At 38.4% G+C, this 13,911-nt stretch overlaps 1 protein-coding gene across 3 annotated transcripts in view; it reads right to left on the minus strand.

The window, feature by feature from the left end:
• CDK14 (cyclin dependent kinase 14) overlaps nt 1-13,911 on the minus strand; it is a 566,062-nt gene that overhangs the window by 531,523 nt on the left and 20,628 nt on the right. For 2 of the 3 annotated variants that reach the window (XM_072965036.1, XM_072965035.1), the window contains exon 3: nt 1,189-1,322. The exons of the other annotated variant lie outside the window; for it this stretch is intronic. The gene's annotated coding sequence lies outside the window, so the exon portion shown is untranslated. The remainder of the gene's footprint in view (nt 1-1,188; nt 1,323-13,911) is intronic. 3 annotated transcript variants of the gene reach the window in all.

The following is a 13,911-nucleotide window of genomic DNA, read 5'->3' on the forward strand; positions in this document are numbered from 1 at the left end:
TTTTAAAAGTGTTTTGAAACAATCCCTCAGGCTGCAGAGAGAACAATGAATTGAAGACCAGTTAGAAGGCTCTTACAGTTATGCAGGCAAGAGACGATGGTGTCCTGGAGTTGTGGCACTGTGAATGGAGAAAAGTGAACAGAATTGCAAACCACTATGGAAAGAGGAAGATAGCAACTGCGTGTATGCACAGGTGGAAGTCAAGTTGACCACTTTTCTAGTTTGGGCAGGCAGGAACGGCATTTGCTATGACAGAGAGAAGAGGAAGAAAAGGAGGATGGGGGTAGTAATTAATAAATCTAGTTCTGTACTTGCTGAGAGGAACTGTTGGATATATGTATCCAGAGCTCAGAATGAGCCAGTGATCAGTTTGGGATTCATCAGGAAGTCAGATTGCCCAGGTAGAGCACATAGAGTGAGAAGAGCAGATGATCTGGGGTCACACTCTGCATTTAATGAGAAAAAAAGAGCCTGCAAAAGAGGCAGAAATGAAGCGTTTCAAAAGATAGGAGAAAAACTAGGGAATCTTGTATAATTGCTATGAAGGAAAGAAGACATTTGTGAGGGAAATGAGGTGTACTGAATGATTCAAAACTGTCAAGTAAAATAAAGTCTGAAAATTCCCACGGGATCCATTGGAAACACTGGTGAGAGGAGTTTCTCTGGGGTTCCTGGGCTAGAGACTACATTGCAATGAAATGAACAGGAGGCGAATGGAAGAGAAGGGAAATGAAGGGAAGAGAAATCCAGTGTAGATAACGCAGGAAGTTTGGCTCTAAAGAGGAGGGGAGAAACATAGCTGTAGCTGGAAGGGAAATTGGAAGTGAAGGTTTCCTTTCTTTGAAATAGGTTTTCCATTTGTATTTGCAGATTAGAAGGAGCAGGTAGAAAGAGAAGACTTGAAGATGTGGAAAAGAGAAGCGTGTGAGGATCCAGATCATAGATGAAGGTTGTATTAGTTATCTTTTGCTACAAAATAAATTGCCCCCAAATTCAGTAGCATAAAATAGCAAATATTTGTTATCTCATAATTCGAGTGTGTCAGAAACCAGGACACAGCTTAACTGGGTGCATCTGGCTCAAGTTCTCTCACGAACATGCTGTCAGGCTATTTGCTTGGCCTGTGGTCTCACTGAATGACTCAGCAGTGTGGGGAGAGGAAGGGAGAGGACTTCTATACTTACTCACCTATTATTGTCAGCATTCAGCTTCTCACAGGCTGGTGAGCCAAGAGCCTCAGTTCCTTACTGGCTGTCAGCTAGAGGCCTCCCTTAGACCATGAACCTCTCCATAGGGCACCTCACAACAGAGCAGCCGGCTTCCTTCAGGGTCAGTAAGTGAGAAAGGAAGAGAGAGTTAGAGTACCCAAGAGAGAAGTCGTAATATTTTTGTTAACCTAATCTCAGAAGTGACATTCTATTATTTTGACTGTATTCTATGTCTTGGGAGAAGTCACCTGTGTCCAATCTTCATTCAAGGGGAGGGGATTTCACAGGGTATGAATACCAATAAGTGGGAGTCATCGGAAGACATCTCACAGACTGCCTGCCGCAGAGTGGTAAACTTTAAACAGAACAAGAAGACCTCGTCCCTGGTAGTTGAAAAGAAGGGAAATGAGTTGAATCTAGATTAGGGAACTTTAGGATAATTGTTGTGAGAATGGAGAGAGGACTTTTCAGATGGCTTCTATTTTCTATGCCAAGGAAGACACACAGTCTTTTTCTGAAAATAAAGAGAGAATTGGAGTTTTGATAGTAGAGAAGGTTTGAACAATCCCTGTTGAGTATAAGAGAAAGAAGTGAGTTGAGAACCACTGAATTAACTGGGAATATTTTGGACCCAGCTGAAGTGGGTATCCACAAATTTAAAGTGAAATCAATCTGCTTTGCAGGGTGATTTTTCTCCAGCAGCAATTGGTAATAGGCAAGAGGAAGTTCGCCACGGCTACTTTCTGATGATTGCCCACTTTCCTTTAGGGTGACATGGAAAGCATGAAAAATTGCTGAGGCTGACACCAAAATTTACATAACCATAAAACTGAACAAAATAGCCGCCAGTGTCAGAGTCTAAAAAAAAGAACCTGTCACACAGAGTTTCATTTGCCACAAAATTCAGAGTCAGGTTAGCACAAAAAAGGCCAGGCTGCTAAGTTATATGCCACAAAGTTGCTTGTTTATCTGCCATCACTGGAATTCATGCTTGCTAAACCCATCTACCACAACAGAGTGTTAGAAGTCTTTCATTGATTATTTTGGAAATGATTTTTTTTTAATGAAAAATCCTCAAAATCAATTTTTGAGAAATAGGTTCACCTGTTTACTCCACCTTCTGAATAAAAGCTAATGAAAGCTCTACTCTGATGCTTTTATTTCTTATCTATAAAACCTAGTCCTATACTAAGGAGAATGAGACAATTTCCCTAGACTGGAGGCCTGGATAGTGATGGAGAGTAGACAGCACCCTTTTGCTGTTGATTCTTGGCCAAGTGAGCTAATCACGTGTCAGCTGCCTGGACAACGCTTGGCCGCTGCAGTGGAGGGAGGGCCCTGACAAAACCTGACATACACAGTCCTGTCGCACACCCTTGTGTGGCCTGTGTTGTTTGATCATGAAGGTGAAAATATTCAGGCTCCACAGCCTGACTTCACTCGGCCTTGCCTCACCTCTTTCTTTATATTCAAGTGCCTAGTGAACAAGGGACCTCCAAAGACTGGAACATAAAAAGGCAACGTAAGGCAAAAGGATACAAAATTTTGCTAATCCGGAGAGAGCTTAAAGCCCAGACACAGACATGGAGAGAAGATAGAGAGTTGGATTTTTCTATAGCTGAGATTTTCTCAGACGGGAGAGTTGGAAGGACAGAGAAACAAGGAAGTTGAAGATTAACCAGTAGGCCTGGCTGACACATTGCTCATGATAGGGTAGGACACGGAGGCAGGAGAGGCTGAGAGACGTGAAGAGAGTAGAAATGTTGGTGGGTGGTGTTTAAAGCAAACCAGAAGTGATGAGGGTGACTGAACCACTGCGCTACAAGAGGAGGCAGTTATAGCCCTAAAATGGGCTTTAAATTCATGTTCTCTGGGAGTTCTACAGTGTTATCATGGTGTAATGGGTTTTGCCCACTAACTGCTATGCATGCCATGGTTTATATGGGAGAATGCTTTTTAGATTCCTGTGTTTTTACAGAGATTTATTCACATCTCTCTGTCAAGTGGAGACTCCTACCTACATCTTCTAAGAGGAAGAGAATAGCCGAAATAGGCCTGGAAAATCAGTAGTTATGACATTTGAGAGATTAATTATATAACAGGTGAAAATCCTTCCTGACACAAGATTGCCCTTCAGGCAACATATTCCTTCTAAATATCTTTTCCTTACTATTAAGGGGCAAATGCTCACCATAGAAAACTCAGGAAACTGATCCATTCATTTACCCATTCATTCAGTGAAAACACAGAGAGCCTTGCTGGCTTGGTTAGAGTCACAGGGCTATAACGATGAATACGACAGATAATGTTTTTGCTTTCATGGGCCCTACTCCCTAGTGAGGGAGACTGCTAAGGAAAAAGCATACTATTTCAGTTAAGGAAAAAATAATCAGAGCAATGAGATGGAGGATGACTGCTGGGTAGGGAGGGGAATGGAGACACAGCAGATGTGGTGCTCAGAAAGGGGCCCCCTAGAGGAGGTGACAGTTGAGCTAAAATCTGAATAATGAGAAAGGATCAGTCAGAACTGGGAGAAGGATATGTTGAGAAAAAAACTGCCAAGCTCTTCAAACGGGAGAGATGTTAGCTGAAGCTAGGAACTGACCAAAGCCCAGTGGGGCTGGAGTTGAATGAGCCAAGCAGAGAGCTGTCAGAGATTCACACAGATCAGCTACAAAGGTAGGATCACGGAGGACCTTGCAGACATTGTGGGAAGGGCTTGCATTTTGTCCTAGGTGCAATGCAAAGCCATGTTGGGATTTTAGGCAAGGGAGACACATGATTTTATCCATATTTAAAAAGATGACTTTGGCTGTTTTGTGAAGAATAGGGAAAGGTATAAGAAAGTATAAAAAGAAAATCAAATCTATGAATATATTTCCAAAATCATAATTCTAATACAGGTACAGTTTTGTGTCTACTGTTTTCATTCCATCATGAAGCTATAACCATGTCATAAAGTCATTTGAAATAATTTTTTAAGTGAATGCATGAAAGTCCTGTCTGTGTCTTACCTTAATCTATTTCACCATTCCTCTATTGTTGGGCAAATAATTCCAATTTTGCCTGTTTTAACTATGGGAACTATAGTTATATTTTTATTTAATCTTTGACTACATTTTCCTCCTCATCAGAATCCAGTCCTATATGTGGAATGGAACTAACAGGATCAAAAGATACGAGTGCTGGATTTATTTTCGTCTTGGTGAAGCCGAGAACTACATTGCCCAGAAATACGTTCCCTGCATGCTCAGAGGTAGAGTTGGCCGAGAGAGGAACTCCTGTGAAGTCTGGTAGCAGAAGTGAGGCAGCAGCTTTGCTTACTCTTTGGAAGTCTTTGTTGTCAGAAGCTGAGCTGCCTGGTGGGTTCCAGGTGGTCCTCACGCTTCTCTTGGCATGCAGCCCTTTTTCCAGACTCCTGGCCCTGCTGATGGACAGAGGCCCTAGATTGGGTGCCTGATGCCTGACTTTGGATCCCCGGAGGCAATGGCCTCCCAGAGATCTCCCAACAAATCCGAGTCCTCCTTTGCATGCCCACAGCAGTGTCTCAGATCTGCTCTACCTTGTCCACCCACCTCAGTGCTTGAGGATTGGTCAGTGTCTCACTGACTCAAACCCCCATCAGGGCTTCACTTCCCAGCTTTTCCCACAGTTGTGTAAGGTCCATTCATATGATAAATCCCATACTCTGTTAACACTCATAGTAGTTCTCTTGCCTGAGGCACACTATGTGCATATTCTGATGAGTCTTGTTACATATTGCCAGGTTGCTCTCCTGAAAACTCACAACCAGTTATATACCTACCAGAGGTTTACAGAAATGCTTATCTCACCACCCTCTCAACAGTGCTGATATTTCATATTATGCAGACAAGTTGGTATCCAGTTTTAATTTATTCCTTTTGATTACTGATGAAGTTGAACTTTATTTTTCTGTGATACTTTGATACCTTTCCTTTTCTTTTTCACTGAAGACAATTACCATGTTTGTAAAGTTTTTTTTTTTAATTTTGAGAAAATTTTGCAGCAACTTTATTTGTATTTCTCCCTTTTTGTCCATCTTTCCACTTGTTGGCACTTTCTGCCTAAGTTCCTTTATACATTATAAGGTAGTGGCTGTTTGTGTGTGAGTAGCAATTTTTTTTTTTTTGAGAGTTATGTTTTATTTGGTGGGAGGACTCGAGCCAGGATGACAGCCCCTCACATGGCTCTGAAGGATTGCTCCGAAGAGGTAGGGGAGGAGCTAGGATATATAGGAACTTTACAACAAAGACCAGGTAGTTGGAACAATAAATGATTACTTGTTACCTAAAGAAAATCAGGCATCTCAAGTTCAAGAATTTAGTGCTTTTCTCTGCATGGGAGGAAGTCAACATTTGGGCTCATTGTATTCATTCCTTTGACAAGCATCTAGCTATCTAGGGCGTTTTATTTTGTCCTTTATTATTCCAAGTCCGCTCAGAGTGCACCATTATGAGTGGTTGCAGAGGCTGGGCTGCAGGCCTGTCCTCACTGGGGGGTGGCAGACAGGGTCTTTAAAGAGATAATTAAGGTTAAATAATGTCATCAGACTAAGTCCTAGTCTAATATGACTGATGGCCCTGATAAGAGGACATCTGGATACAGACAGACACAGAGGAAAGACCATATAAACACATAGGGAAAAAACCAGCCATCTATACCATCTACAAGTCAAGGAGAGAGGCCGCAGAAGAAACCAACCCTGCCAACCCCTTGATTTCAGACTTCTAGCCACCACAATCATGAGACAATAAATTTCTATTATTTAAGCCACTCAGTCTGTGGTAATTTGTTATAGCAGCCCTAGTAAATTAATACAAATGTTTAAATGATAGGGAGGTTTTTAGAAGTTTCGTTTTGTTTTTTAAATGAAAGAAGTCCTGGGGGACTGATCCTGGTTGGAAAAAAAACAGAAAATATTTCTCTTCTTTTACTCAAGGACAACTTCAATGTATGCTAAAATCACTTAAATATAAAGTAAAAAGAGACCATAAAAACTAAAGGTAAAGTTCAATATTTTCAAGTTTGCTGATGATTTGAGTCACTGTGGACTTAGTAATTGACTAGAAATCTAATTACTGCTGAGAAATTCAGAGGAAAAAATCTTTCTTTATGTTAAAATCCCCAAGAACACTGCAAATTGCACCACTCACATTATCCACAGTAAAAATCACTGCTTTAAATAGAACTTTCTTATGTTGCAGTAGAGTAAATTCTTGTGACAGTAATCATAGAATTTCAAGACATGCTCAGATCGAAAAAAAAAGAAAAGAAAAGAAAAGAAAAATCACACCATGTACAGGAGCAGCAGAAGTTGCTTCTTAGAGAACTGGGGATGACTTGTGTTTGTGCTAACACTCTCCAAAGTTTATGTTATGATATTCACTTAAAAAATCCACATGTACCACTTTTCATTCTGGACTTTTTTTTTTATTAAAAAAATCACACACTTAATTAAAGCCTGATTTTATAGGGAACATAGTGATTAGTTACTTGAAGTTGGTAAAGTATATGCTTTTTCCCTTTATTCTCATGTAATGTTCCATGTGACCTCAAGAAGTTAATTTTGAAGGTTTAGAGTCTCTGCTAGGGGACCAGAATTCTGAGCTGAACCTTTATGAATTGGTACTAAAACCAGACAGGCACTGGAGATGGGGAATAAGAAACAAAGCTGTTTGCATACACATATACATCATCTTACATTCTGAACACAAACTGTCGATAAATAGTAGAGCCAGTTATCAAAGGAGTATTTACTTCCTCCCCACATGTTTGGACTGCCCTTACTGATGAAGCTGATGATGAAGAATTGATGCTTTCAAGAATATAGGATTCATTAAATTGTTTGAGTCTTTCTCTGACATTTATCACATCATAGCATATTTTCAATTGGCCCTACTGTTGGATGTTATAAATTTAGCAATACTTTCATGAGTGGATTATTGTTTGGCAGTTTATAGCTCCTTTTGCTCATAAACTAGGAGGATGCAGGTATGAGGCAGGTGGTATCAAGGCAAAATGGGGCTGACAAGGAAGAAAATTTATACTAGACAAAGAACTCCCTCCCCACCAGGCTGCAGAGGAGGGAGATGGAGGAGCTTTCTCATTTACAGAGATTGGTTAGATCAAGGTTAATCTGCAGCCTTAGGACGCACAGCAGCACAGACATGAGTCATTCATACAACACCATCAAGAAGCCTATCAGACATGATTCTTTCAGTCGGCAAGTGACAGAAACCTCACCCCAAACTGGCTTGAGCAAAACCCAAATGAATTAGCTCATAAAACTGAACGGTCCCAGGAAAGTGTTGGCTGTAGATGTGGCTTATGTGCAGACTGACATGATACAACTATAACCCAGTTCTATCTCTTGGTTTGGCTTGGTTCTTCTCCAGTGTGTTGGGTTTACCCTAAGACAGGTTCTACCCTCATGGTTGTGAGATAATTGCCTGCAGCTAAGTGCCATCCTTAGATCCAGATAAAAGGGACCCTCCCCTGGATCCTGAGCAATTCTCTGGTTGTCCTTCAGCATGCCCCTCCTCATGGGGCAAAAAGCCTCTGGAGCCAGTCACCTACTCTCCTGGAACCTTCTCACATCCCTCTAGATCACACTCTGGGTACCACGGACCCAAGATTCCCTGTCAAAAATCTCCAAGCTAGTTCTCAGCCCTGAGTGGACCCTTTCCTTTAGTCTATCCCCCTTGAGGGTGAACTAAACTGACCATTTGCATATCCTTGGGCCCAAGCGTTCGCTGTTTGCAGATGATGTGTACGGAATCTGGACAAGCACTTTGGGGTGTTCATACTTGGTTTATGAGTCCTCTTATGGCACAAAATTGAGGCAGGAGTGAGAAGAAAAGGAATTGGGCTAAAGTATGTGTGATCTTTTCAGCCAGCCATGTTCCAGAGCAGAAATCTGAAGAGTATGAGAAATCTGATGAGTATGGAACCTTGTCTTCCAGATCACTATGAAAGTATATTTGTTCATGTAGGAGAAAAGAACAAATTGCATTTAACATTGTGCTTGATTTTATAGTCTTTACATATTTAAGCATATGGTTCTATGTTTACAGGCCTCCATTTGTTTTCTTGCTCTGTGACCTGCAAATATTAGAGTTAAAGCTGTCGAACTTAAAACCTTTCAGATTTGAATTTAAACAAAGAAAAGAGAGCAACTATCCTACAACTCCCAGAGGAAGTCCTGACATTTTCTCTGCTTCAGCTATCTTAGGTCGTATTCCTACCTCTGAACCAATCACTGTGGGAATAGGATATCCTGAGTCCCAAACTCCACCTCTAGGGCTTAGAACAGAGGCCCACCAAGTCTACTTTAACTAAAGCAGAGGAAGGCTAAATCCCAAGCAAATTTTGGAACTGTTGCTAGAAGAAGGAATGGGTATTTAAGCTAGAAGGCCAGTTATAATATTAGGAAATTTTGTCTGGTTCTAAGATATTGATGGCTTGTTTTACGGGATGGCCTGGCAGGAATTGGTTGATCCTAGGAGAAGAGGCATCACTATTACGTAAGGAAGGTGAGAAGGCAGACAGGGCAACAGAGGCAGACACTGTATCTATGGGCAAGCCAATCCGGGAGAAGGGACAGGAGAAAGAAAGCTCTAGAGCAGGAGTTCCCAGGCATCCAAGGCATACCAGAGACTCAAAGTTTATCAGAACAGCCCAGGAATCCAGGTCTGGTATGATGAGTTAATTCTGAAAAGCTTGCAGATAGTCTGAGGAACCTATGCTTAGATAAAAATGGGTAAAATTGTGCCTGTGTGTGGCATCTGTGGAAAAGACAATGGAAAGGAGATGAGGCAGGGGAATTAAAACAGGTTGTCTTTCCCTAATATTTTTCTAAAAAGAAAACTATTCCAAGAAAAGGTGGGCTCTTGACTGTGATGTCTGCAATGTTAGAACCATTATGACCAAAAAAGAGTTTTTACACTTTAAATAAAGCATTAGATGAGAATATTAAAGATCCCCAAATCATGTTTATATTTGCTCTGCCATAATTCATAAAATTTTAAGCCCTTTATAAACAGGTGGTTTTTATTATAATCAAAAGTATTCAACTGTATAGCACAGGGAAATACATATACGATCTTGTGGTAGCTCACAGCAAAAAAAAATGTGACAATGAATATAAGTATGTTCATATATAACTGAAAAATTGTGCTCTACACTGGAATTTGACACAACATTGTAAAATGACTATAACTCAATAAAAAATGTTTAAAAAAAAGTATTCAATTTACTATCATTATATAGGTGGGGAACTAAGGTACAAGTTAATTTAAGTCATAAATTGCAGGATATACTCCCAACCCCTTCCCTTTCTTTGCCTAGGGTTTCTAAGGATGTTTGCATTTCTATTGGCTTAATTTTCTGGTTATAACATTTTAACTTTTGCATGAAATAAAAGCATAGTCCCTTGTATATTATAAGGACTCATCAAATATATAGCTCATATGGAAGAAAGTAAGATAGCCTTTATTAAAGACCTAATTAATATCATACTGATTCATATAAATTAGAACCTGGAAAAATATGTGGAGAGCTCTCTTTCCAACTTTTCTTTTCTTGATAGAGGTGATTAGTAGCAACCCTAAGCTTGGGTAATTTAGTGTGGTTCAGTGACATCACTGAAGACCTAGGTTCTCTCCAGTTTCCAGTTCTGCCTCTCTAAAGGTATCAAACTCTTTGATTATACTTTGATTATACCACATACTTGCTTATCTCATGATAGGAAAGTAGCTGAAGCAGCTCTAGGAACCACATCTAGATACAATATTGCCCAACTGAAGAGGAAGAACGTGACATTCTTATGTATTATTTCAGTGTAAGAAAACCTTTCCTAAAAGCTTCCAGCAGATTTCTCATTTCTGATTGGTCAGAATTGGGTCATGTGTCCTTTCTAAAACAATGGTAAGTAAAATGATAATGCCATAGAACAATTAGGATTTACCTTCTGGGTCAGAAATCGGGCCAGCCTCCCACGAGTACACGGCCACGTGAAGGGCAGCAACTATCAGGATCATTTTAGCATGTGTGTAGAGAAATAGATACTGAATAGGCAACCAGTAGGATCTTCTACAATCTGTTAGGAGCCCAAAGCCTCAAGTAACAGCTGAAGATCACTGGAAAGGATTTATTTTAGAACCTACAGAACATTTCTCTGCTGTCTCTTGCTCTATTGCACCTCAATTTTTCTTCTTCTTTCCTGTCTGCATTACCACCTTCTCCCTCTCTCTCCTTCCCCTAAACTGTCTATGAACTGAAATTAGTCAACACTACTTTGAGGGCGTACTGTATGCAAAGCACCATACTGGGGAGTGTTTATTAAAATGCTATAAGCCATAGTCCTTAAAAGTCAGTTTAATTATTTCATAATATTAATCAATTTCTAAGTTAAATTGCTATTTTAATATCAAAGACTTGTTTGTTTCTTTTTAACCTGATAATCAAAAATCTTCCAGGGTGCCTGCCACTAAAATACATAAAATTCCACATCAATGTGTAGATTTTTCCTTCTTAAGTGTTCACTGTATCTCAAAATGCTGATAAATATATTCTCTTCTCTACTGGTCATTTCATCAGAATTACACTCTCCATTAGTAGGAGGTATTTTGTTTGCTTAAAATCCTTTTTTATTACAGTTCCTTGTCCCAAAGACCATATTGGTACCACTGGACTAACTGAACAAGGGGTCAATTGCTTTGTGTCCCAAAACTTGCTATAAATATTGAAATAAGTATTATTCTTCAGCACCGAAGGAACCTAATGTAAATCACCGTGAATTATGATATAAATGTAAAAGGGATGACTATAAAGGAATAAGGCTGATTATTTTTTAACATAACAAACCTTCATTAAAGATAAGCCAGTTCTTTCACTGGGCTGAAGAGCCCAGGAAAGCACCTAGATTTTTCAGGACAGAAAAACCCGGCTGAAGTCTCCACTGAAATATTTACTATTTTTGTGGCTTTTTGAAGTTGTTTCTAAATTTCAGTTTTCTTTTCTCTACAGTAGAAAAAATAAAAATATAAAGAATAGAGTCAAAAATATAAAGAATGAAGATATAAAGAATGAGTCTAAACTGTGACATCAAAAAATGTAAAATGTGGGGAGGAGTGGTAAAAAGAAAAGAGTTTTTCTATGCAATTAAATTAAGTTGCTATCAGTACAAAATAGACTGTTATATTTATTATTTGTAAGCCTCAGGGAAAAGAAAACAAACAAAACAAAAACAAAAACAAAAACAAAAACAGAACAAAAAAAGAATGAGTCTAATGTTTCGTCCAACTGGGACACTTTTTGCATGTCTCCCTCAGAAATTCTTTCAGGTCCTTTTGGAGGAAAGTTTTGTTTAAAGTTTAACATATATATAGAAAGTGGGTACATATCCATAAGTGGATTTTCAAAAACTGAATAAATCTATGAAACCAATAACCAGATTAAAAATCTATAAAATTAGCATCCAGATTAAGAAATAGAACATTACTAACACTCAAACTGAAATATTCTTGAGGGTGAAGGGTGGCATTATTTTTTTAACAGCCTACTTGAGGTATATTGATATACAATAAAATGTGCATATTTAAATTTACAGTTTGACAAATTTTAACATATACCTGTGAAACTATTGCCACAGTCATGACAATGAAAATATTCACCATCTCAAAAAAAAAAAAAATTCACCATCTCAGTTGTGTCTTTTTGTAATCTCTCCTTCACCCCACCCACCCTTCTCTTCCCTATCTTCAGGCAACTACTGATCTGATTTCTGTCACGTTTGCATTTTATAGAATTTTTTTACTTGACTTTTTTCAGAGATTTTTACAGGTTGTATGTATCAAAAATTTCTTCCTATGTATATTTGAGTAATATTCCATTGTATGGCTATACCATAATTGTTTATCTATTCTCCTGTTGATGGACATTTGGGCTTCTGGTCAGGAGTTATTACAAATAAGGCTGCTATATACATTCATGTAAAAGTCTTGGTATGGACATATGTATTCATTTTTCTTATGTAAGCAACTAGGTATGGAATGGCTGGGTGGTATGGTAAGAGCATTTAAGTTTTTAAGAAGTTGTTAAATAATTTTCCAAAGTGTTTACACTACTTAACATTTTTTACAGCAATGTATTAAAATTATAGTTTCTGTACATGCTCACTAACAATTGGTATGGTAAATATTTATAATTTTAGCCATTCTAGTGAGTGTGTAGTGGTATCTCATTTTGATTTTAATTTGCATTTGCCTAATGACTAATGATGGCAAACACGTTTTCATATGCTTATCTGAAGGGGCTCTATTTTTCACTACACCAAGACAATAGGAATAAAGTAGAACTGTCCTGAGCAATCTGGGACATATGATGACCCTAACAAAGAATAATGAAAGGCTGAAACATCCTTGCATCTCTGGAATAAATACCGATTGAACATAGTGTAGGTGAGAACCACATCAACAAAATGAAGGTAAAAATCACGTGATCATCTTGATAGATGCAAAAAAAGCATTTGACAAAATTCAATACCCATTTGTGATAAAAACTCTCAACAAACTGGGTATAGAGGAAATGCACCTCAACATAACAAAGGCCATATATGACAAGTTTATAGCTGAAATGCTCCATGGTGAAAAATCGAAAGCTTTCGCAGTAAGATCAGAAATAAGACAAGGATGCCCACTCTAGCCACCTTTTTTCAACATAGTAATAGAAGTCCTAGCCAGAGAAATTAGTCAGGAAAAATAAATTAAAGTCATCCAAATCAGAAAGAGGTAAAACTGTTTCTATTTGCAGATGACAGTGTTATGTAAAGAGAACCATATAGACTCCAGCAAAAACTGTTAGAACTAATAAATGAGTTCAGTACAGTTGCAGGATACAAAACCAATATACAAAAATCAGTTGCATTTTTTTATCTTAATAACAAACTATCAGAAAGAGAAATTAAGAAAACAATCCCATTTACAATTGCATCAAAAAAAAAAATACCTAGGAATACATTTAACAAAGGAAGTGGAAGACTTATACACTGAAAAGTATAAGACACTGATGAAAGAAATTGAAAACGACACAAATTAGTGGAAAGATATTTTGTGCTCATTGATTGGAAGAATTAACATTATTAAAATGTCCATATGATCTAAAACAATCTACAGATTCAATGTAATCCCTGTCAAAATTCCAACGGCATACAACTCAGTAACAAAAAAAACAAAACAAAGCAATTCAAAAGTGGCCAGAGGAACTGAATAGACATTTTTCCTAAGAAGACATACAGATGGCTAAAAGATACATGGAAAGGTGCTCAACATCACTAATCATTGGGGGATATAAATTAAAACCACAGTAAGATGTCACCTGATACTGTTGAAATGGTTATTATCGAAAAGACAAGAAATAACAAGTGTTGATGAGGACATGGAGAAAAGGGAACATTTTTGTGCTGTTGGTGGAAATGTAAATTGGTGCAGCCACTATGGTAAACAGATTGGAGGTTCCTCAAACATTAAAAATAGAATTACCATGTGATCTAGCAATTCCACTTCTTGATATTTATTTGAAGAAAATGAAATCACTATTTCCAAAAGACATCTGCACCCCCATGTTCACTGCAGTGTTATTTACAATAGCCAAGACATGGAAGAACCTAAGTGTCCATTGACAG

The sequence above is a fragment of the Vicugna pacos genome, chromosome 7 (assembly GCF_048564905.1).
Source record: "Vicugna pacos chromosome 7, VicPac4, whole genome shotgun sequence".
Lineage (NCBI taxonomy): Eukaryota > Metazoa > Chordata > Mammalia > Artiodactyla > Camelidae > Vicugna > Vicugna pacos.